The 25,098-nt window shown below is 37.2% G+C and overlaps 1 protein-coding gene across 3 annotated transcripts in view; it reads right to left on the reverse strand.

Moving 5' to 3' along the window:
- The window catches only part of LOC137237621 (serine-rich adhesin for platelets), a 248,678-nt gene that overhangs the window by 187,859 nt on the left and 35,721 nt on the right, over positions 1-25,098 (reverse strand). The window contains exon 1 of one of the 3 annotated variants that reach the window (XM_067761486.1): positions 10,832-10,857. The exons of the other annotated variants lie outside the window; for them this stretch is intronic. The gene's annotated coding sequence lies outside the window, so the exon portion shown is untranslated. Of the gene's footprint in view, positions 1-10,831; positions 10,858-25,098 lie in introns of those variants that run through there. 3 annotated transcript variants of the gene reach the window in all.

Consider the following 25,098-nt stretch of genomic DNA (forward strand, 5'->3'; position numbering starts at 1 on the left):
CTGGGTTCAACTCCCGTTCAAAGGAACATCAAAAATTTAGAAACAAGTTTTTTCAATTAAAAAAAGCTTTTCTAAGCGGGGTCGCCTTCGGCAGTGATTTTGCCAACATTCCGAGTGTATTTCCGTCATGAAAAGCTTCGCAGATACCGCCAATTTGAAGGAAAAATTAAAAGGAGCACCACGCAGCTTGATAGAGAAGCTCGGCCTGAAATCTCTTCGGATATTATCGCTCCTTGCAATTATTTATTTTTTATAACACTGTTTGGTGATAATTCACTAAAACTTGTTGGTGTTTGAAATAGAAATTCAGTGCAGTGTGCCCAACTATGCTAAAAATGTATGTTGTAACAAATGCAGCTAAATATTTTATTTGGATAAGAAATTTTAATGGTGTTAATTTCTTTTAATGCCTAAAATTTTAGCACTCCAGCTTTCCTCATTAGCATTATACGAATATAGATATAACGGATGGTTTGTTTAGGTCAGCGATTTATTCAGGAAAAACATATGTTATGTACTTGTGGGTATATACAAATGCACACATACTAATACCAATACAAATAAGCTTTCTATTCGCTGAAACATTTACGATGGAGCGCCACATTCTTTAGCTCCCATTGTTTTATTGTATTTTTTAGTTGCTATATTTTTTCTTCAAAACTTCATTCAGCCGGCAAAAAAATTCATTACAAAATTCAATCAACTTTGGTTGGAGGTACACATTTTTCTCATAATTTTTTTTTTTTTTTTTAATTTGCTGCTTTTGTAATCACGCTTAAATGTGTTAAGTATCTTTTAGACGTGCTCCAACATTTCCTGCTTTGTTGCTTACTCAATGGTGAAGCACTGTGTGATGGCAGTGATTTGTTGCTTTTGATTGTAATTTGCAATAACATTTCTTTGATACGCAAAATTATGTGCAAAGCAAGAATGTGGAAAAAATTTAAATCAAAATGCATCGAGCTCATTAAATGTCTCACTGCCTTTAGTTGGGCGAAACTCAAGTGGAGTGATTTTTTATTGGAAAATATTTCTTTTAAGTTTATTGGAATAATAATTTTTTTTATAAAGCAAAATACTTGATTGGAAACATTGATTTAAGTATTCGGATTGACGTAAGATACATTACGTATACAAAAATGAACTTGCTTACGTACATAGCCAGGGCCAGCTGTTTTTAAAACAAAATTCTATTAAAAATTGAAACTAATTGGTTATTAAGTTCCTTTATCTTTCTACACGGCGGTCGTTGTGGTGTGATGTTAGCGTACTCCGCTTTCCACACCGAAAATCCTAGGTTCAAACCCCGGGCAAATCAACATCAAAATTTTAGAAACAAGTTTTTTTCAATTAGAAGAAAAATTTTCTAAGCGGGGTCGCCCCTTGGAAGTGTTAGGCAAACACTCCGTTTGTTTCTCTGCCATGAAAAGCTTCTCAGCGAAAACTCGGATGCCTTGCAGATAACGTTCGGAATCGGCCAAAGACAAGTAGGTCCCGTCCCGCCAATTTGTAGGAAAGTTAAAAGGAGCACGACTCAAATTGGAAAAGAAAAGCTCGTCCTAAAATCTCTTGTTGTTGTTGTTGTTGTAGCGATAAGGTTACTCCCCGAAGGCTTTGTTATCGATGTGATGGCCCTTTGCTGGATACAGATCCGATACGCTCCGGTAACACAGCACCATTAAGGTGCTAGCCCGACCATCTCGGGAACGATTTATATGGCTACATTAAACCTTCAGGCCATCCCTCCCTCCTCACCCCCAAGTTCCATGAGGAGCTTGGGGTCGACAGAGCCTCGTCTGTTAGTGAAACAGGATTCGCCGCGGATAGGTGAGGTTGACAATTGGGGTTGGAGAAGATACATATATTGCGCTGGCAACCTGAAGGGTTGCGCTAAACAGCCTTTGAATCTGGTATTTTAGTCGCCTCTTACGACAGGCATACCTACCGCGGGTATATTCTGACCCCCTAACCCGCTGGGGTCCTAAAATCTCTTCGGAGGTTATTGCGCTTTACATTTTTATTTATGATCTTTCTACATGAATTTGAATGTAAGAAGTCCATGTTCTGATGATGTCACTGTGATCATAATTCACAATGTCACTGACTGGAGTGTGTGAATGCCCTTATATTATTCTGATTCATAAAAAAAAGAGTCTGAGTAGCCGCGTTATACTTAATTTGCCCCTTAGTCTTAAAAACTGGTTGAGCCATTTTAATGTATCACTTACATACTTAACTCAGTTTTCCGATAGATAGGTAAAAGGTAGGACTATTTTCAAAGATGCTAACATAGTCCGTCAAAATTTGAGAACAGTTCAGGCTATTCTTTGGCAAAGACCTTCAGTGCTCTGAATCTTAATATTTTTAACAAGCCGGACCCGTGCGCATCTTGCGCAGCAAATATAAAAGTCTCATATCAAATATCAACAGAAACCAGCTGTTCTATCAATCAAACATCTGTAAACTTACATGCGCTTGCGCTGCCATCTAACGAATGTTAGCAACTGCTGGCATTGCAGTGTTAGTTCTAATCAAATCTTCACAATAGTGCCATAGTACAAATAGATTTTTTTGTGTACTTACAATAGCTTATTTTTAACAAATTATTTTAATAAAATATAGCTAAACAAAAGCACTACGACTAGTAATGCCTAAAGCTTGCTAATAGCACGTATCCCCATCTTTACAACCAAAACTTTATTTATAGATTTGGATTCCAAATATGAGCGAAAAAAGGAACCTGTACATAAAAACAGCAATTAGAAATAATATATAAGGTTTCATTCTAGTTTTCGAGTATGTCGACAACTCTTCGGTGATAAATAGGTAAATACCCGATTGCTTTTTGAAAACAAATCGATAACTTTTCGATAGCAAATCGATAACACGCGGACAACAAATTGTTAACTTCCAGATAACAAAGCAACCGCTTTTTGATAACATATCGCTAACTTCTAAACAGTAAAACGAAATTTTTTTACAAAAAATTGATAACTTTTCAATAACAAACTGATTACTCGTCAATGGTTACCTGTGTGGTCGATACCAACCTGTTAATAGTATGATAACAAATCGATAACTTGTCGATATTAAGTCAAGAAAAATCGATAACTCGTCGATAAGAAATTATTAACAGACCCATATTCCATCGATAAAGAACCGATAACTTATCAATAACAAATCGCTAACACTTTGATAACAAATTGAGAACAAATCGACCCAGTACATACCTATATATATGAATATACTAAATAACTGTCTAAATATAGCTTGGAAATGATATATTACAAAAACAATTGTATATATATTTTCTGCAGAAGGGGAATTTTTCAAATAGCGGACCCATATGGGAAAAAATATTTTTTCTTTGACTGGTTGTTATAAAGTAATTTATACTCACAATCACTTTCATATTCGCATATCGACTAAAAACTTGTCAATGTAAGTATGTATATATGTGCACCAACATTTCCTTCAATGTTTTGAAACCCATTCCACAGTCTTCAAGAGCATATATTTTTTATGCAGATCATTTGATTTACCCAAAGGCTTTTGCTTCTAGCTCCACTTAAATTTTGATTATCGTTTTTTCCAAGGTGTGTATAGCTTTTAATAAATATTTTACATACAATCAGTTTTTAAACCGCAAATCTAAATTTAAAATCTTTTCATATATTTATTTTTATACTTCTACTTGCATTCCATCACATACGACTCGAAATTGTATTTGTTTATTTGAGAGTTAAGTTTCATTACATGTACCTACAAATGCGGTTGAACTTAGTACATAAAGGTAATAATTTTATTCGGATAGCTTTGTTTTGGAGATACCAGCAAAGTTGAAAAGATAGTGACTACTGACAATTTATGGCTTGAAACAATTTATAACGTTTCGATAACATATCGATATCTTTTCGATGGATAATCGATGAAAGCAAGTCGATAAATTTTTGATAATTTATCGATAATTCTGCAATATTAACTCTATAATCAACTCGTCGATAAAAAAAGGCAACCCATTGACCACCCTTGTTGACTCTCTTCGTTGTAATGGTGATTTCAGTGATTTCACAAGTACTCGCACTCCTAGCACGCTAGACTGCTACATCTCTAGTTACCACGACGAACGCTTGCAATAATTTCCTATGCGAGACAATCGCCTGCCGTGAGTTCGTATACTTCTCAAATAGTTCATTATTACTCATACTTCAAAATATATTACCTGTTTTTTGTTCACGTCTATATAAATATGCACTTAAACTTTATATGGACAGCCAAGTGCATAACTTTAACTACACTTGAGACATTTTTGTGCAGAAAATTAGTACTGCCAAATTTCGGTTTGCATTATACTCCGTTGCAACTGAAATATGTCTCTCCATTTTATCTCTATGATTCGACGATTAAGCGGTGGGTGTCCCATAGGCTCACCGATCAACCGATTACTATGAAAGCTCATAACTATTCATTGCTCCACTTATCGGTTCGCTATTCAGAGATCCACTGGCTGTTTTGGACACCGGTTCAGCAGTAACGGATCTGCCTCTACAAGTAATGCTGGATTCAATGAATCACTCGTCGTTCAATTAGCCACCGGTTGACGGTACTTACATCACTTTCCATCATTAGCCATCCACCGGTCCACCGATTAACCACTAATAATTCCACCATTCACCGGCCAACCATCCACCATTAACCATCCACCATGCAAATGTTAGCCAGCACCTTTCTCGGCATACTTGGCATATTAAAAATTATAATTAATAAAAATTCTGCTTATATGGCTTATTTTAAAAACCAACAACCGGGTATATAAAATGCGTTTTTATCTGAACATAGCCCATCTTGTTTGTTTTACTTTTTCAAAAATTCACAAGATCATGTATATTTGTGCATAGATCTATGTGCATTGCAACTACTCGTTAGCTGCCAACATCCTCCGTCGACTTCAGATATTCTCTCACCATCAAATTAATCTTTTGATCAGACAGCAATGACCGGCAATTCACCAACAAATTTGTGCATATGTATGCAACTTACAGATAATATCAAAACGAAATATATTGAGTCTATATATAATTTTTTTCGCTAGTGTAAATACTTATTATACCGTACACACATCTACATATAGACTGCAATTGAAATGAATATCTAAAACCGCAATGCGATCTGCAGCAACGCAACATTGCCTCATGAGATGAACGACCGATGCCACAATCAAACATTGAAGTAAACATAGAAATTTTCATTGATGGAAGGCACATTTTCTTAAATAAGAGGCACACATCTGATCGCATGAGATATTTAAATACAATACATAAAGCGCTAAATTTGTTATTTACACTGGACGTCACACATTTACTTCAATTGACACCAAAGATGCGCGTCCACGCGCTTCTGATCTCTGTACAATCTACGAGATCTGTTTTATGTGACAGTAAATGGTTGTATTGTCGCACCAATGCACCATTCACGATGCAGCAACAAATGAGGGCAAACACTAATGGATAGGAACGTAATTTTATGTATCCACTTGCATATATATATACAAAAATACTAGTCGATATGGATTGCAAAAGTAAAGGCACATTTAAATCTCCCGTCCACTTTTTGACTTTCGATTCGTTTCTCGTATGCCACGATCGTTATTCCACTTAAATTATGTATTTGTTTCAATTGCTGCACTTCAAATGGGGTAGAAATATATTTTAAGCGATTGCATTTCTCTCAGCGTATTGTTGTGGTGATTGCTATTGCACAAAGCAAATATTGTTGGCTTCATTTCAAGTGGTTGACCCGGCATTGAGTAGTGATGTAGGGTTACTATAAAATTATTAGGCAAGGGGCTGGAATGGGCATATTAACAATTAGTTCGTGCGAACGGCGTAGAATAAAGGTTACAAGATTTGACACTTCACCCATAGGCCAAATATTCGTTACTTCAGACTGCATATCAATGTTTTTTTTTTCAAGGCGGTGGGCCAACTCTGCAGGTAGAACCGCGAGAAACTATCTATTCAGAAGAATATTTTCTGGAAACAACGCTTAGGTCCCCATTGTTTTTTTAAAAGCCTCACGGGCCAGCCACTTCAACATTCCTTAGGAATCAACGCATAAGGTTTCAAGATAACGTGTGACCTGATTAGCTTTTAAATTAAAATTAAAACTAAACTGCACGAGCTGGACTATATGTTTGTTCAAAAAAATGTATCTGTGTGATGCCACCTTTCAGGAAAACACTATGGTTACTTTGTTGCAAAATTGCTGTTGCACAGTGTAGTTAGTGAAGAAAAGAAAAGGATGATGGAAAGGAAAAAGTAATACGTAAACGCAAAGTATATGATATTGAAGAAGCGGATCAGGACCAAGCATTAGGTACATTTACGATAATGACGATGGAATAAATATATCTTGGAACCGTTTCGAAATTGTTTTCTCCACCATTTTGGCATTAATTTCGAGACCGAATTGTTTTCTGGACCGATGCGGCATCTATAATAGCGTATTCATTTTTTGGGATAGTCTTGAGGGCTATTTGGAGAAAAGTGGGGAGTGTTTTCATGTTTATTTCAGAATTGTTTTTGGCATTATATATGCAGGTACGATTTTAATCTTAAGTTCATTTTAGCGAAATTTCAGAGTACTCTTCAAACTTTTACCAGATCGTTTCGGTAAATTTTGCCGGTTATGAAGCTATGATTTTCATGATTGTATAAAATATCATTTTAGTAAAGGTTTGGGGCTCGATTCGGTATTGAACTCAAGAACTTTTCGAGATAATTTCGAGACCATATTAAAATTGTTTTCTGGACCGATGCGGTATCTATAATAGTGCATTCATTTTTTGGGACAGTCTTGAGGGCTATTTGGGGAAAAGTGGGCAGTGTTTCAGGTTTGTTTTCGGCATTATTATTATCGGTCTATTGAGGATAACTTCAGGACCGTTTTGGGACTATTTTTCTGGATCAATTTGAAAATATTTCTGGATCATTTCGATATTGTCGTCGGGATAGTGACAAACCATTTGTTATTTTTTTCGAATTAATATTGGAATAATTTCAGTATAGTTTTCTAAATTCTTTAAATCAAATACACCAACACGGACAACAAATAATATTCAATATATTTTCTCCCAGCAGCAAAAATGGGAGACATTCACGCAAAGCACCAGTTTCACATTACACGTTTAATGACTTCCACCGAACTGGTGCCAATCGGATGCAGAGCGGGAAAGTTGGTAGCCACACTTGAACCAACAGCGCTGAAGACTGAGCTATTAATGACTCGAAAATAACAACTATTTCACACTCACCTACGACTGAATCAGTTAAGTACGCAATTTGAGGAATTATAACGTTTTCCGGGTCTGCTAAATTTCTAGCTGAAATTTCCAAAATAATATTTCTAACGTTTGCAAATCTCAATTTAAACTATGATACACTTTGAATTTATGCACAGAACGAATCTACATACTTTTGGTTATTTACTTATAGACTCGAATGATATGTAGATATCAAAACCACATCATTTCAAACAATCAAAACGCTTGACAAAATAATCGCACATAAGGTTCAGAAAATTTGACATGCTCTTGAACTGCCAACGCAGTTGCAATTTGATTGATTTCGGTTTATTACGATTGCAATGAGATTTGTATGTTTGTGTGTTTATTCTGTATTAACAATGATGTTTAAATATTTTATGTTGAAATGCACTTGTTTTACAAAATGTTACTCATATACATATATATGTACATACTTTAAAACATATAACAGCGCAATATGAATTTACATATCCATATATGCACAATGTGCCATTTGGCCACTTGGTATAAACATTTAACATCTTTAGATAATTCTCGTTGTTGTTCATATTTTCCAATACTGTTAGTTCGAAATCATTCAAATGAAGCAAACATATAAACCAGTGCATTGGTCTATTTAAATTCTTTTCAAAAAGTCTTATAACACCATTTTCTATTCCAGTATTAGCTGGTTCTACATCTCTGCATATGCCAATCGATTGATCTATTGACAGTTTTTTGCTATTGAAGAATTCATTTAATTTTTTTAATTTGTGTTTTGCATTTTCTTTTTCACCCAAGTTAACATATCCAAGTAATTTAGCATTGGGCTCTTTTAGAACTAAACGGAATTCTTTTACCATATTTGTACCAAATTTCTCATTAATTTTCTCTCTAGTTAATGAGTCATTTTTTCTGTCATCGAAAGAAAATGCAGTTATGTTGGAATCTACACTCAGAGAAGCCGCCGTTCTAAAATCCAGCACCACCGGACTCAATTCAAGGTTTTCATGTTCTTACTTTTTTGTTCTTGAAACACGACCGACCTTGTTTTCAAAACAACAACCTTGTTCTTGAACTGACAACCATTTTCTTGAGAAGAGAACGGCTGGTCTTAAAATATGAACAAATGTTCTATTAATGAGAACAATTTTCTTAAATTAAGAACAATGTTCTTGAATTAAGTTCAAGTAAAAAGAAACGGTAAAATTCTTGTGTACTACAATGTTAAATACAACATTTGGCGCAAGCTATGAAGCAGCCATAGTGGCCCAGCGGTTATGATGTTGTGGTTGCGACGGCGTGGCGCGAGTTCGATCACCGTCAAACTATAAAATTTTTTAAAGCAATTTTTTAACTTTTATTTTTCGTTCAATTATTTTTCCATTCACTTATGCACAGATAATTCTCAAACTTGTTATGAAATGTTTTAAGTATATATGCAGATTACATCTTCAAATAAGAATAATTTCTCAATAAGAGAAACATGAAAGAGAAATGCATAATATGCATTTTTCTTAAATTTTTGGACAATAATAAACATTGTTTTGTTATAAATATTTTTTATTCATGACAAAAAAATTATTATTATTAAAAAATAAATGGGTACCTATTGAAAAAATACTTTCCCCTCCCATCAATGATCAAGCCCAAACCGCTCTTGAATTGAGAACGAAAACTGTTAAATCGACCACAAGTCGTTCTCGAAGCATGAGAACGAAAAGTCTTATTTTAAGCACAAATAGTGCTCGAAATGAGCAGAGAACGTTCACACATCAATACCAAACTGGTCATAAAATACGAACGGTGTGATTGGAAAAACTGTTCTTAAAACAAGCCCATCGGTCACGAGTTAAGAAAAAACGTACTTAACAGACTTTTGTCAACGAATGTTCTTAATTTTGAACTTGTTTCGTTCGTTTTTATGACAAGTTCACCACGAACATCCCGAAAATGTATATCTTCGAAAAGGCCTGTTGCAAAACATGAAGCAACTCTATCTGAAACACCGAATCTGTCACACATCATAGCAAAATTTATAGCATCGTATCGTTGAGTATAATGTCCTCCTTTCATTGTAACAGATACTTCTGAAACTGCTTCATTTGCAATTTGTGATTCACCTGTTTCCATATCTGTTCCAATTAGTTCGTATGTTGGATCATCACTAACTGTTGGCATTGTTGGTATTGTTGTAGGTGTTTCTTCTACAATGTCATCCATATATTCAAGTATTGTGAATTTTCTGTCATTAAATTGGTCCATCATAAATTCTTTTATATGGTTTGGTATTAAACCACATGAGCATTCTATTGTTTTTAACTTGCATTTACATTTTCCAATGTAAAATAATTCATTTGTGTATTGTACAAATGCTGTAAATTCCTGAAATTTGTTTCTGTATTTAATGCTTTAATTTTCCATAAGAAATTTGTTAAAAATGATAATATAATAGTTAAAAGTTCATTTTAGGCTAATTTCTCATAATTTAAGTGTGATATCACTACTAAAATTCAAAAACACTATACACATTAATACAGATTCTGAAATGTACGTAAAATACCTTTAAAGTAAGTCTACTATGATATTTTTCCTATAATTCTATCAAAAGCTATGAAGATTTTTTGGCCAAACCCTGCATTCATATGGCAAAATATCTATTATCGGACTTAGCGCTATGGTGTCTTCAGCAATTTTTCTCATCATCAATCATCAATCATTTTCAATCATCTGTAGATTACGTTTTTGCTATACTCCTTATGAAAAAAAAACCATCCATACTATTTTACCCGCTCTAATGCACATACAAATATTATTGCGCCCAACATATTCTCAAAAACCTCATGCACTCGTATTTGTATAATTTGAATTCGTTTTGCAGTAGTTTTATTGCACTTGGAAAAATGTATGGATCATCTGGCAGTGAATTGTGCATAATAAAAATTATATACTATATATAATACTTATACATACATATGGAGTACATACAAGTACTGTACATATGCATTACTAAGTAATTTGCTGTTGCGCGTGCGCGTGCTCACTGAAGCACTAATGAATGCCATTTCAAATCAAACCCCACTTCACTACTCCTCCCTACCAATTATGTACTTTATATTATGCCAATGACACTTACATAAACCTACCAATCTTTCGTGGTTTTGAATGAAAATATGATACTTGATTAAGTACTTTTATATATATGGTACAGATATATTTTTTATGCAGAGTGCTAGTATCTTTTTCCGTACAAGAAAGAAGAAACGCTTTTATTTAGGGCCAATGTATGAGAATGTAGGCTTGAGTGGTTAAATATAAGGCCGTATTTCCATATGGAATTCCTATGAAAATACAGCCTTTACTTGATTCACTCCTCAAAAAGCTCAACCAAATTATGAAAACCAAGAATTCATACCAAGAAATGCCAAATTGTAAGCCATATCGATCGCCCCTGATGATCCGGTTGATAAAATCTGGGGATTTTCAAATCTAACAACAGTTCTATTTAAATATTTTAATTTACTTTACCTGTTGGAAATCAATAATTTTGCGTTTTTCATATGATGTTACATTGGAACTGCAAATAAAAGAAAAGAAAAGAAAAGAAAAGAAAAGAAAAGAAAAGAAAAGAAAAGAAAAGAAAAGAAAAGGACATTAGAAACTAAAAAAATTATAAATTTAAATTACAGGTAAAATTAAAAACAAGTTATATCATGTTGAAATAATTACAGTAAACTAGTGTATTAAACAAATTAATGTGCCTACCGACAGGTCACTGTCGTCATTAAAAAATGTACCGCGGATAGCAAGGAAATCCAGTTGTGTATATAATGTATACAGCATACTTGTATACAGACCTCGACTCCTGTACTTGGGATAGACTGCTAGTGGGAGATTCGCGGTTGAATTGGTTTCACCTTAAATGCGAGGGGAGTTCATTTTTGGGGAACTTAACGAAGCTATGCTGTATCTTCTCCGCTTAAGTTGACAATAAAGCATTCTCTTCGGCGTGAGGCAGTCTCTACAGCTTTCTAATTTGACAATAAGGCATTCTTTTTGGAGTAATGCGGTTAGGAAAATGGCAATAAAGTTGTCCGTTGATCCGCTCTCTTTACTTATTCTAACCTAAGCATACATTTCTCAGTTGATTTTTCTGTGGCAGGTCAACGAAAAGGTTGATCAGTAAATGGTTGCCTAAGCAAAGGCACGATCGGATTGTGCAAATAAGGCAATTGGGACAAGTTTGCAACAACTAAAGCATGACATGGCTGAATGCGTTTGTAACACTTCAGTCATCGCAGGAGTGCGGGTTCAAATCCCACTCCCGAGAGAAAAGGCTTTGAAGAGATTTACAAGGCACAATCGAAACAGCTGTCGCCTTGTCCGTTCTGATGTCACGTTGTTTAAACTTTTTAAATAAAATAAAACACAATAACATAAAATAAGACAAATAAAATAACGTAAAATTATACAAAACAACATAAAATAATATAAAAATATACAAAATAACACAAAATAACGTTATGCAAAATAAAATAAAATAAAATAAAAAAAAGTTAAAAAAACATAATATAATAAAACGAGACAAAGTTAAGGAAAAGAATCAAATAAAATACAATAAAATAAAATAAAATGAAACAAAATAAAATAAAATTAAATACAATAAAATAAAATAATAAAAAATTTAATTAAAATTAAATTAAATTAAATGAAATAAAACAAACTAAAATGCATTAAGTTAAATTAAAAAAATAAAATAAAAGAAAAAAGAAAAAAATTATACAAAAAATAAATTAAATAAAACAAATAAAATAACATAAAATAAAATAAATAAAAGCCCGCAAAGATTTTTCCTATTGGTTCAGTTGCGGCACTTAATAATTCCACATATACGCAGACTGGTCACCACTACCACCTGACCAGTTATTAACAAGAATGTAATTCAATAATTATCAATTAAGAATAACAAATATCTTTCAAGGTAATCAAGTATAGTAGTAGAAGTGTCGTATATTTTTATGATCCATGAATAATATATTATACTGATATACGTACAATCTTATTATAACACGGATATTGAAAATTTACTTTCAAAACGCATCATTTGCAACATTCATTCGACGCTTAAAGAGTTGATTTCTTCCGCCATCTTAAGCTACCGTTACATATTTATATAGTAGATATATATTTACTTACATAGGTCTAGTTATACAAATGAATGTGTTTCATCGCATGTAACAGCCATAAATGCTTTTGCATGGATTTCACGTCAGCTTGCGAGAAAATCTAATTAAATAATTGCCAATTACTGTTGTGTGCGAAGCAACATAAAAGCCAATCATTTTTTAAATTACAAAAAAAAAAAAAATATGTACTAGGCATACCACGAGAAGGCCAATAATTATCAAAAATTGTTCGATAATTTTGAGACTTTTATTAAGAGTATGTGTGGTCTAGTTTCCGGTGGATGGTGCGAATTGGTGACAGGCTGTCATATACCTTTGTCATACCTTTGGATAAGTTAAAATTTATCTGGAGGACAGCAATCCTTTAGAGAGCTTCATTTGTGTATTCCCCAACTTAGGACCGTTTTCACCATCTTCAATTAGTCACTTATCTATAAGTTATTGAAATTCGCGTTTTTTTCATGCTAACTGAAGCATCAACTGTCAGCTAATTGTCAACAAAAATTGTAAGCAATAGTCAGCAGGTTTTTGTGTATTCACAATAGATTTTTACGATTTGTTATACACAACATTAACAAATATCGATATGGGATTTGGTATCCTAAGTTGATGAAAACGAATATGTCAAGTTAAGCTATTTGAAGGTTTGTTGTCCTCCAGTTAAATTCTTACCTAACTAGAGATAGTGAAAATGGCCCTTAGAGTGGCTAACCCCTAGTTAAATTGATAATTGTGGACATTCTGTTAAACAAACCGCAAAAACTGCATTGCAAATACTCGAAATCCAGTAAAACCGTGAGTTTACTTTACACTTTAGGCTTCCACATAGCTGACAGTCGATGACTCAGTTTGTTGTTTATATGACAGATGGGTATTAAGCACACGTTATTGAAGACTGTGAACTGCTCCTTAGAGCCCCAACACAACACACTAAGGCCCGATTTTGCAGTAGCTGGTTAAGCTAAGCTTAAACTAAGTTTGTATAAACTCTAGCAAAATTTAAACTCCAGTTAAAGTACTGAGCAATTTTTCAGTCACAGTTTAAGGCCGCCTTTGGGGTATGCTTTTTTGTGCAGCAACATTGGATTTTTTATTATCTATATAATTTGTAGATACGGCAACAACTGAATTTTCTTTACCCAACAAACATGAGAAAAAAAGTCTCTAGCTAAATATATATCTAGTGGAAGTGATATCCAACATCTTTATTTAATTATTCTTAAATCAGATAGTTCTCGAACTGATATCCAACTAGTCACTACCAACCTTTGAGAAATATTGTAAAGTTAAAAGTTTTCGAGTTGATCTCCAAAGTCATTAATATTTTCCAATTATTATCCTAGTTTCGAGAGATTTTGAGAAATGTACAGTTCTCAAATGTATATTTAACATATTTCTCCAGTTGATATCCTACATTGCATATACATAGAGCTTAATTGGAGTTGAAAAAAATCTCCAAGGTGGTACCACCAAAACCAGCAGCTGTTTATTGTGAGAAATAAATACCTGGTTGATAGCAGTAAGAAGCGTAATTAATCAAAAATAAATTATGTATATACATTTTATTTTAATTTCGTGAAAATACTGTAGTATGGAATCTTACATTTGAGTCAAGTTAGAGAATTAAATTTTTTCAACTTAAGTAATAGTATTTTTTGCTTTATAAAAAATTCCCTCTTTTGCTGAGTACGCTGTTATTCTCGAGTTGATCCACTGTTTCGAAATAACCCTTGACATTTTAGAAGTATGCCTAGTTATCAACATGAGCTCTAATGCTATTCAATCCCAAATGTTTGTTGGGTATATTCGACACCATTTCGAACGAACGCAAATAACTGTTAACTAGAGTTTAACCCTGCCAGATCGGCCGCTTAAGCTCAGCTTAAACCTCAGTTAAAGTATACTGAAAAACTGCAAAGTAAGTTTAAGCGTAGTGTAACTGAAAAACCGAGCCTAAAGTAGTTACATATATAAATCTAATACATAATTTTAAGTTGGTTTTCCTTTTTCAAAATCTTTTAGTTTCGCTACAAATAATGTTTTAAAAATGAAATATTGATAAGGCTTTTTATTTCGGTAAATTTTGTCCAATGTCCGAATTCCAACAAAATTTCCACCCAGAAAAATTGGAAGATAGTCACACAAAGCGACAGTTTCGTACTACAGGCTATATTACTACCTCCGAAGTGATGATAATCGAACGCACGGTGGGACTGTTGGCACTCAAAACTTGTACCAATAGCGCCAAAATCTGAGCTGCATAAATGTATTCGAATCAATCAATCAAAGGCAGCGACTTTCTCAGAACCACCTACGACTGAACTTGTTAAGACGCGTGCTAGAGGTCTCCGAAGGAGGTAATTACTTTGTCGAAAAACATCACAATGTTAAGAATGTCAGTGGAAAGCGCTGCGAGGGAACAAAATTAGAACTTGTACGGTTTCTTAATGATATATGAAATAGCTCTGCACTAGATCGGAATAAGTTCGATTCGTAGCAGGGTTTACTATTTTGCTATTATATTATTCTGCATGATATTTAAAAGGGCATCTATATCAAGATGTTACTTATGTCACTATTTGATTGAAATCTTTATATTGTTTTTGCGCTAATGGCGCTTCCCAAGGCTGTCGGTTCTTTGTACCGGAGCGACTCGGGATTTTTCCCGACCAAGGACTGTCATTTCAGTGTGACCCCATTTAATTTGTTTCGTCCCTCCCACAAATTGTCATCCTCCCAGCAGCTCCTTGCAGCAGGACTGCTACATATTCTCTTACTCCGGGAAGGTATCGAACCCAATCCGGGTCCGTCTCCTGACCCCGGTCATGAGAAATGGTTTTGCTGCATTTGCCAGAAAAGAATCTTTTTAGGACGGTCATACTCTGTTCAGTGTGTCTCGTGCAAGGGATGGTTGCATCGGACAGGTTGTTCTGGGCTTGATCCCAAAACCCGACGTCCACGTAACTTTTATAAATCTTTTGTGGCTCCTTGCTGCTCACGCCCAAGGGCGTCCCGTAGTCTACGCCTAAGCGTATCCCCACTACCTTCCAGCAGCTTCGCTGCTCAGCAAGCCACAACAAGTACCCGCTGCTGCTCGCGCCCCACGGAGCCAACAACTCAAACAGCTGATACCACTCATAACTACTACCTTCGTAGTAGAGCCGGTAGCAATGCTGAGCATCAGCCCCTGCCCCCGTCTTCTTCTCCCCCCCTCTTTTCTGGCAGCAATCGTGCAGGTCAGGGAAACAGACTCTTAGTCCCTGCCTCCGTTTGCACCGTCTGCCAGCACAGAATATATAGGTTTGCGACATCCGCTCAATGCAGCTCCTGCCTTGGGTGGTGCCACTTTCCCAGATGTTCTGGTCTCCGAGACGGCAACCCCCCGACGGGTTTCATCGCGCCATGTTGCCAGGTCGCAAACCCAAATCATCCGGGTACCCCAATGCTTGCCCAAGGGCGCCCAGTCCCAAGGCCACAACAGCAATTGCGTCCTGGCCTTCCACAACCTAGGCGGCGTCACCCCTCATGCACTTCAGAATTCTGCAGTTCAACTGTAATGGACTAACTGGAAAATTACGGAGATAGTCGATTTCATGAAGCGGCACAACATCCGCATTGCTGCGATTCAAGAGACTAAACTCACGGCAAGATCTGCATTGCAGACCTGCTCTGGTTATAATGTCCACAGGAAAGACCGCGAGAGCGGAAATGGAGGCGGCCTCGCGTTTATTATACACCACTCTGTGCAATATCATATATTTGATCCTGGCATCGACCGCAGTGACAATGTCTTAGAACGTCAAGGCCTATCTGTCCGGTCAGGCGATGCAAATCTAGAAATCATCAACATCTACATCCCTCCTGTCACCTGTTGCCCCAGTGGATACCGCCCTAATATCGAGGCCTTACTCACTGGCAACAATCGCATTATCTTAGGCGATTTCAATGCCCATCACGACCTATGGCATTCAAACTTGCGGGCGGACAGTAGGGGTGAGATGTTGGCGGATCAAATAGACGAAACGACGTTCTGCACAACAAACGGAGACGCCCCCACACGTATGGTAGGAAGCTGTCATAGCTCGCCAGATATCTCAATCGTGAGCGCAGAAATCGTAAACTGCGTCAACTGGCAGCCGATGGTAACATTGGCATCCGACCACCTGCCCATACTTATTTCGTTCGAGCGTACCGCCGACTTCATCGTCACCGAAAAACGCACTTTCATAAACTTCAAAAAAGGAAAGTGGGAAGAATATAAATCTGCAACAGACAGCAGCTTTGCTGCCCTCCCTATCCCGACTGATGCCCGCCAAGGGGAGCGTGCCTTCCGTAAGGTCATTGAATCCCCCTCGGGACATTTCATTCCCGCCGGGAGAATTCCCGAAATCCGGCCCCACTTCCCGGCGGAGGCCGTGAGCTTAGCGAGGGAACGCGACCTTATAAGACAGCTTGATCCAGGCGACCCCCAAATAAGGGATATAAACCAACGCATCAGATTGCTTGTGGACGAACACAAGCGGGCGAAATGGGAAGAGCACCTAAGAGGTTGTAACCTCTCTACCGGTGTAGGTAAACTTTGGTCCACCGTAAAGTCCCTATCGAATCCGACTAAGCACAAAGACAAAGTTTCCATCGCCTTTGGCGATAAGGTGCTGTCGGATGCAAAAAAATGCGCGAGCGCTTACTGCCGACAATATATAATGCATCCTACGGTCGACAAAGATAGACGGAGAGCCAATAGACACGCACATAAACACAAACTCAGCGCGTCACCAATTACCATCACCGCTAGAGAGGTTGAGGACGCCATTGGTCGCGCTAAACCATCCAAAGCAGTGGGCCCAGACGGCATAGCCATGCCAATGCTTAAAAACCTAGGGAAAGAGGGTTTCAAATACTTAGCGCATGTCTTCAACCTGTCTCTTTCCACCTTTGTCATACCCGAGAAATGGAAAATGGCCAAGGTGGTCCCGCTACTAAAGCCTGGGAAACCAGCTAACGTAGGTGAGTCATATCGTCCGATATCTCTCCTATCGCCAGTGGCAAAGACGCTTGAAGCCATTTTGCTCCCTTATTTCCAAGCACATTTGCAGCTAGCCCCTCATCAGCATGGCTTCAGAAAACTCCATAGCACTACCTCCGCGCTAAATGTCATTAGCACCCAGATAAATTGCGGTTTTATCAATATCTCCACCATAGAACAGTACTCGTAGCGTTAGACCTATCAAAAGCTTTTGATACGGTCAACCATGGCTCGTTACTGCAAGACCTGGAAGGGTCCACCCTTCCCCCATGTCTTAAAAGGTGGACCGCAAATTATCTGGGTGGTCGGCAGGCATCGGTGCAATTCAGAAACGAAACATCAAAACAAAGGAGAATTAAACAAGGGGTGCCACAGGGTGGTGTCCTATCCCCGCTTTTGTTTAATTTCTACATATCTAAGCTACCTTCGCCACCGGAAGGAGTCACAATCGTTTCCTACGCCGATGACTGCACAATAATGGCCACAGGCCCAGGCCCAAAGATCGATGAGCTATGCAATAAAATAAACGGCTGTCTCCCTGATCTCTCCAGTTTTTTCGCCTCGCGAAACCTGGCATTGTCACCGACTAAATCTTCCGCGACCTTATTTACAACATGGACGCCCCAAATGTCGACCATATTGAACATCCACGTCGATGGCACTACGCTACCGACTGTCCTACACCCCAAAATCTTGGGTGTGACGTTTGATCAGGATCTACATTTTGGTGCGCACGCAACCGCAATTGTTCCAAGAATTCAGAGCCGTAATAAAATCCTCAAATCCCTTGCTGGCAGTACCTGGGGAAAAGATAAAGAAACGCTCTTGACCACATACAAAGCAATTAGCCAGCCGATTACGTGCTACGCATCACCCATATGGTCGCCAAGCCTAAAAACCACCCACTGGAAGAAACTACAGGCCTGCCAAAATACTGCTCTCAGAATCGCCACGGGCTGTCTTCTTATGTCCCCAGAACACCATCTGCATAATGAGGCGAGAATACTCCCCATCAGGGAGCGAAATGAGATGCTGACCAAACAGTTTCTGTTGAATACCCAGAAACCTGGGCACCCCAACAGACATCTGATTGACGAACCAGCACCGCCTAGGGGCCTAAGGAGTCATCTCCGTAAGCATTTTGAGGAAATACGGCACCTGAGAACCCAGCCGTATGAAGCGGAAAAACACAAGCAGGTCCTTGGTGAACTCCATAGACAGGCGTCGGACCTTTATGTCGGGAATTGCCCGGTGAATCCAGTACTTGAAGAAAAATATCCAGAACTCGCAGAAGAGGAACGCATACTCCCCAGGGAAACGCGTGTCACTCTTGCTCAACTTCGTTCTGGATACTGTAACAGGTTAAACTCTTACCTATCCAGAATCAACCCCGACATACAAAATGTATGCCCTGCTTGCAATGTGTCCCCACATGACACCAACCATCTCTTTAATTGTAATGTGGAACCAACGCCTCTAACACCCCTTTCCTTATGGTCCACCCCTGTTGAAACAGCAAGTTTCCTTGGACTCCCGTTAGAGGATATTGATGACAATTTGTGATCGGTCGCGGCTATTAGGTGGGGCGAGCATTGCTACAACAACAACAGGATAAATTATAATAAGAGACGTCACTCGTTACTCGTAGCCATTTGCTCGATGTTTTCTATGAGGTAGTCGCTGTTTTTTTTTTTTTTTTTTTGACGAGATGTGCATAAAATGTCTTCTCTACATTTTCGTGGGGTATTTGTGTTTATTTTTGTATTAAATTAATTAATTAATTCTCTTTCAAAAATCACATTTGCATAAGGTGCCTACACTGCATGGATAAATGCGGGACAATTCAAAAATGTCCCTCATAGAAAACATTCGGCATCAATTTTGATTGCTAACGAGTTACTCGCCACTCGTAGCAGAGAAACAAGTTTGTGACGTTGTGAAGCCTGGTTGGACTGCAACTAATTCCTTTTGGCTTTACAGCCCCAGTACTGAATCAGAAACTATGATACCTAGCTACTGAACTCCCTGCAGGGTAGTAGTACACGCACACGCCCATACATATGTACATGCATGAATGAATGCAGTTAATTTCAGTAAAACTTAAAGTTTTTAAAAGCGAATGTTCACCTACATAAAACGTGTACATTCTCAGCTATACAATGGAATTAAAAAAAAAATGGAATTTACTCTTGTGTTTATTCGTGCGAAATTGTCTGAATGGTGTGATATGAGGCATTTTGCATGCCATATGCAACACACATACGCACACCAACTAACCAAATGCATTGCAAATTTACAACCAACAAAGTTGTCTGTTCGTTGTCAAGCGGCACAAAATCGGCCACATTTTTCCTACAAACGGCTTACACAATTGCAGGCGACTTTACACTGCCGTTTAGTCATGGTATTTTGCTGGATGTCTAAGTTGGCTGGTCGCCTGGTCCACTAGTCGCTTTTGTAGCCATGCATACTTTCATTCAGCTGACATGCAACAAAAATAGATGCAGGCATACACACATACAAACATTGTAATGTGTTCCAAAAAAAGTTTAAGCCAACATCATGCTGTACAGCTTTTGAATCTTTATTCAGGTACAACGTCTATGGAGACTAGGCTAGCCAAACGATGCGAGCAGATGGTGTCGTAATCGTTGTGATAGTGTTTAAAATTACGCTAAAACTATTTTTACTCAACAGCGGATATGTACATAATACCGAGAAAATCCCTTTAAAATCCATACAATGAAAAGTGTTGTTGGTTAGCATGGATGTGGTGGTGTGGTGCAAAATTTCGCAAAAGCTTTAGCCATCAATGCGGTTTGTGTTGTTGCAGCTTACATTGATGTTGTTGATGTTTATGTTTTCTTGTGTTATACATGCTGTATTTTATGTATTTATGACCATATGTACATATGTATGAATTTGTAAGTTTAACCATAGAATTATACTCTACTAAAATAGACCGTATCGAAAATGTATACATTTCCTGTCAACACTTTAACTGCTACATGTGGTAATAGTAAGACGAAAAAGCACCACCAAGTGCTTCGAGTCAACAACTGACCAGATAGAGCTCAAAACCTAACAAGAGGTGGAGTCACTCTAGTGTTTCTGTAAGGAGATAGCAAGTATCTTCAGCGTAATCACAAAATCTCTATTGGCATTCAGTTCGCAAGCACTGCGGTGGTTTCCTATTTTGTTGAATTTAACTTCTATGCCTAGAAGGGTTGCTAGAACTATATCGTAGAGTGAACTACATATATAAGACTCCAACGAGTTTAATAATGGCAGTTTCAGTTAATGTGCAAATGTGACGCTTTGGAAAGAATTGGTCTTCTCTTATTATTGACCTTAAGTAGATATCCTAAGTCCTTGATGTGTTCGGAAATCCGCTTTAAGTTACCGATTACTTCAGTTCAAACCCAGCTTTGTGAAAAAAGGAAGCTGAAAAAAAGGAAGCTGATTAGCTTCTGAAGTATCACAAAGCTCACACCATTGAATACACATGAATCATTTTATTATTATTATGCCGCTCCAACCACTGCGACTTTTATTTAAATATACTTTTATTAGGTGAATCATTTGGAGAAACTGCTTACTTTGCGTCGATATGGGTGACATAAGGTCAATTGGCCATATAACCACTTCAAAGGACCATGATGTGCGTTGTTGGTATATTAACGATATAGAACTCTCCGAAGGTTTTTGGGACTGTTATCGATGTAGATGGTCCTTTGCCAGATATAGATAACCACATGAAATCTTCTAGGCCATACCTTTATTAATTAAAACCTTTCTAAATTTGACTAAATGACAATAGAGTCATCTCCATTTGACTTTACACCCATCTGATATAAATCAAAAGGCTATGCAGGATCACTTGGTTGAATAAGTTCTTTTTATTTAAAAGAAATATTCAGCAGACCTCCTCCTAATCCATTTATTTATTCGGCTTCTAAAAATTCCATAGTCTTATATTTGACCACTTTTACCAGTGTGCACTAATTTCTCTTTTCATTCGACTAAAAAAGTAACTGTAAATTTGTTTTTATTATTTGAATATGTTGTAAGAGGCGACTAAAATATCCAATGGATTCGATGGGTTGTGTAATTTACAGCTTCTACAACCAAATTGCCAACCTCACCCACCCGTGACGAATCTTGTTTCTTTAGCAGCCGAGGCTATGGCGATCCCAAGTTCCTCATGCAACTAGGGGTGGTGGCGGGATGGCCTAGAAGTTTAAGTGTGGTCATATTTATTCGAGATGGTCGGACTTACACCTTAATGGTGCTTGTTGCCCGAACGTAGCGGATCTATATTAGGCAAAGGACCATCAACATCGATAACGCTCTCCAAAACCAGTTGAACTAACCTAAGCCATATTAATTACATCTAAAACCATTTAGCCTCTCTCGGTTGATGGAGACAGAAGAAGAATGTCGACATCAAAACTCTCAAATATTATGTATTTTTGTCATAATTTTTCTAATAGCTTCTTTGAGGATTTTATTTTGGAAATAACTGATTCTTCTGACATAGTGATTTACGTTCTGTTGACAACTTCATTCTTTATCATTATTTGGTGCTTAACCGCCCAAGCGATTTTGACCGTTTCTTAACAAGTCACGATAACTGAATCCAATAGGGAGCACCAAGACAAGTAAAGTCTGTGTCAGTTGGTGCCTCCCCCTTCCTCTGCTTCCAAATTGCGGTGTCGATTGAAATATTTTCCTGGCCAGATTGTTTTCGTCCAATCGCATAACATGACCTAGTCTTTTGGCTTTTATTCGCTGCAGTTTCTCTCTATCTGTGTATAGGCCATACATCTCATCATTATACCTCCTTCGGTACTTGCCGTCGGCATCACAGATAGGACCTTATAACTTCTAGAGAACTTTTCTCTCGAACACTCCAAGCGCCACCTCTTCTCCACTAGACATTGTCTATGATTCCGAGACATACATCAGGACTGGTATAACGAGCTACTTGTAAAACATAGTTTTTGTTTGTCGCAATGCCATACCAAAGTAAAACTTGTTGGCAAGAATTATTTTACGTTTCGTTACGAAGGCGACATAGTTTTCTCTGTTATTTCTGGTACTCAGATAGACGAAGTCCTTCAGTCTCGGATTTATATCCATTCAAAGTAACGTGGCTGCCAAGGGGCTAAGTCCCAAAGAATCAGAACGTATGTAGTATATTTACATTCATGAAAGGTATATGGTCTTTAGCATAGACGACTTTTAGTTTGTAAGAGTACTGTAAAGCTGCTTCCTTATATCTTTATTTATATGTCCATGTTAGAAACAAAAATAATTAAGTGAGCTATAATAAGTATTGCCAAAATTAACGAAATCTCAATTATTATCCTAAAAACAATGATCAGATAATTTTCAGTTAAAAACCATAAATGGTGATAAACTACAGACATACACACAATGTAGCTTGAACGCCATGCAAAATTTGTCACCGACTGATTAAGTAACCCAAATAAGTAAATCTGTGTCTGCTTTAAATATCAAAACGAGTTTATTTACAAATCAAATAAAAACCAATTTTCAGCATCGTAAAATTAATACAAATTTAAAACTTCAATAGACACCATTACTGCACAAATTCAAACAATAAAACGCTATATCATAGCAAAAAAAAACTAATTTACTTAAATAAAGAAAAAAATTATTTTTTGTTGTAGTTGCAAGAAATTTTATGAATCTGGTTTATTTGTGGTATTGTATTTGAGTGGTATAACAATTATTCAGTTTTAACAATCTGTCTTAACAACGAGTCTTAAACCATTAAGACATTTTGTAAGATAGTTAAAGAAATTCATAAACAATAAAAATCCTTTCTCCTTGGAAATCATTAGCAGAGACGGGAGGTACTTATACATTTTGTATGTATGTATGAAGGTTCATCATTTTCGTGAGTACTTGAGCTGAAAATGTGCTGCATATGTTTAGTATCAATTAGCTCTTAATTAAGTGCAGCATTTGTAATTAACACGGCGACATGAAAATAAAAGCCAGCTAAACAATATCTAGGGAAATCTTGGTAAAACGTGACATTTCTTAATGCAGGCAAAATTAACAAAAAAAAAACTAAAACCAAGTCTTTAAGATACGTACAGAAAGGCAAAGATACCTACTATCTCAGAGTATCTATGACGGCATCACATTTGCACACAAACACTGATGTATGCGCTCAGAGCAGTGATGGGCGTATTTGTCTTTCCATTTCATGAGTGTCTATCATTGCACACGATCCCAGTCAAAAATCCGCAGGTAACTTTATGCATCGAGAAATATATGCAGCAGAGTTGATGACCTGGCCTACACTGTATACTGAAAGCTGAAACTTATACGATGTCTATACATACGTCACGTAGTTGATATATTGATACGTAATTCACTTTCTCTTCTGTGGCCTACAATTTAGAAAACATGGAAACGTAAGGAACTGCGTAAAATTGCGTACACAATTTTGAGAGCGAATTCCTTCATTAGGTATTAGCCGTGTTTTTTTGTACCAGGTGGTGTGATCCTATCAGCTGATTGCTTCTTCTTGATATTTTCCATACAACGTCTTGGTGCAATCATTTGTCAGTTATACGAAATCAATGCTAAATTTCTTTTGACTTTACATTTTTCTGTACGGCGAATTTGATTGAATTCAATTTGCCATCACCTTGTATAGATTCGCCTTGGTAAACCACGTAGTGAATTATTTCAAGCGTCAGCTTAAAACACCCTGAATTATAATGTGAACTACGATAATTTTGTCGAAATCTAAAAGCAAAACAGGCCGGTCCATGAGAACCGCACATAGACTGAGTGAGCCCGTAGTGTTACCAGAAGTTTGTTCAACAACCAAACTAAAAACCCCGATCAAAAACCAACACCTATGTTATAAAAAACTCTGTCCCCTTGGCAAATACTAAAATCTTTCTTAGAACTATGCAACTTGCTGCTTCTAGATCTGACAGCCGTGTCACCCCTAATAGATGCAGTCTTAGCATGGCAATCGCAGGACACGAGCACAAAACATGCTCCTACATTTGCTATAACTGTAGCTTTGTTAGTCTAAAGTTCTAAGAGCTTCACACGATCTTCGCAACTTTGCAGCCTCTCGTTTAGGTCCAAGCCTCGCAAGCTTGGTCAATCATGTGCACCTCTCGCCTCCATTTAATCTTACCTAATCTCATTCGGACGTCTACGGAGCAAGTTTTGAGGGATGTGCCTCTTTTTAACTGGCTCATATGCTTTCTCGTTCTCATATGCTCTGGGACCCAACATAGATGCATGCTTCTGCCCCTCCCAATTCTTTCCATAGACATCTCCCACAGCTTAGTAATACAAAACGGACCTCGGGCTAGAGTAAGGTTCATACTTCCTACCAAATGAGAAGATGATTGAGTAGCCGATTAAAGTAAGATTAGCCATACACCTCACGTAACGCGCTTCCGTTCCCGATATAATGCCAAACCCGGTTTTACCTAGAGCTTATTAAATAGATCCTGTGAAGTTTTCTTTAAGCAGGCAGTTTTGCACTCAGTGAGTCTCAATGCCAAGGCATTTTGAAC

Source organism: Eurosta solidaginis, chromosome 1 (assembly GCF_040869045.1).
Source record: "Eurosta solidaginis isolate ZX-2024a chromosome 1, ASM4086904v1, whole genome shotgun sequence".
NCBI lineage: Eukaryota > Metazoa > Arthropoda > Insecta > Diptera > Tephritidae > Eurosta > Eurosta solidaginis.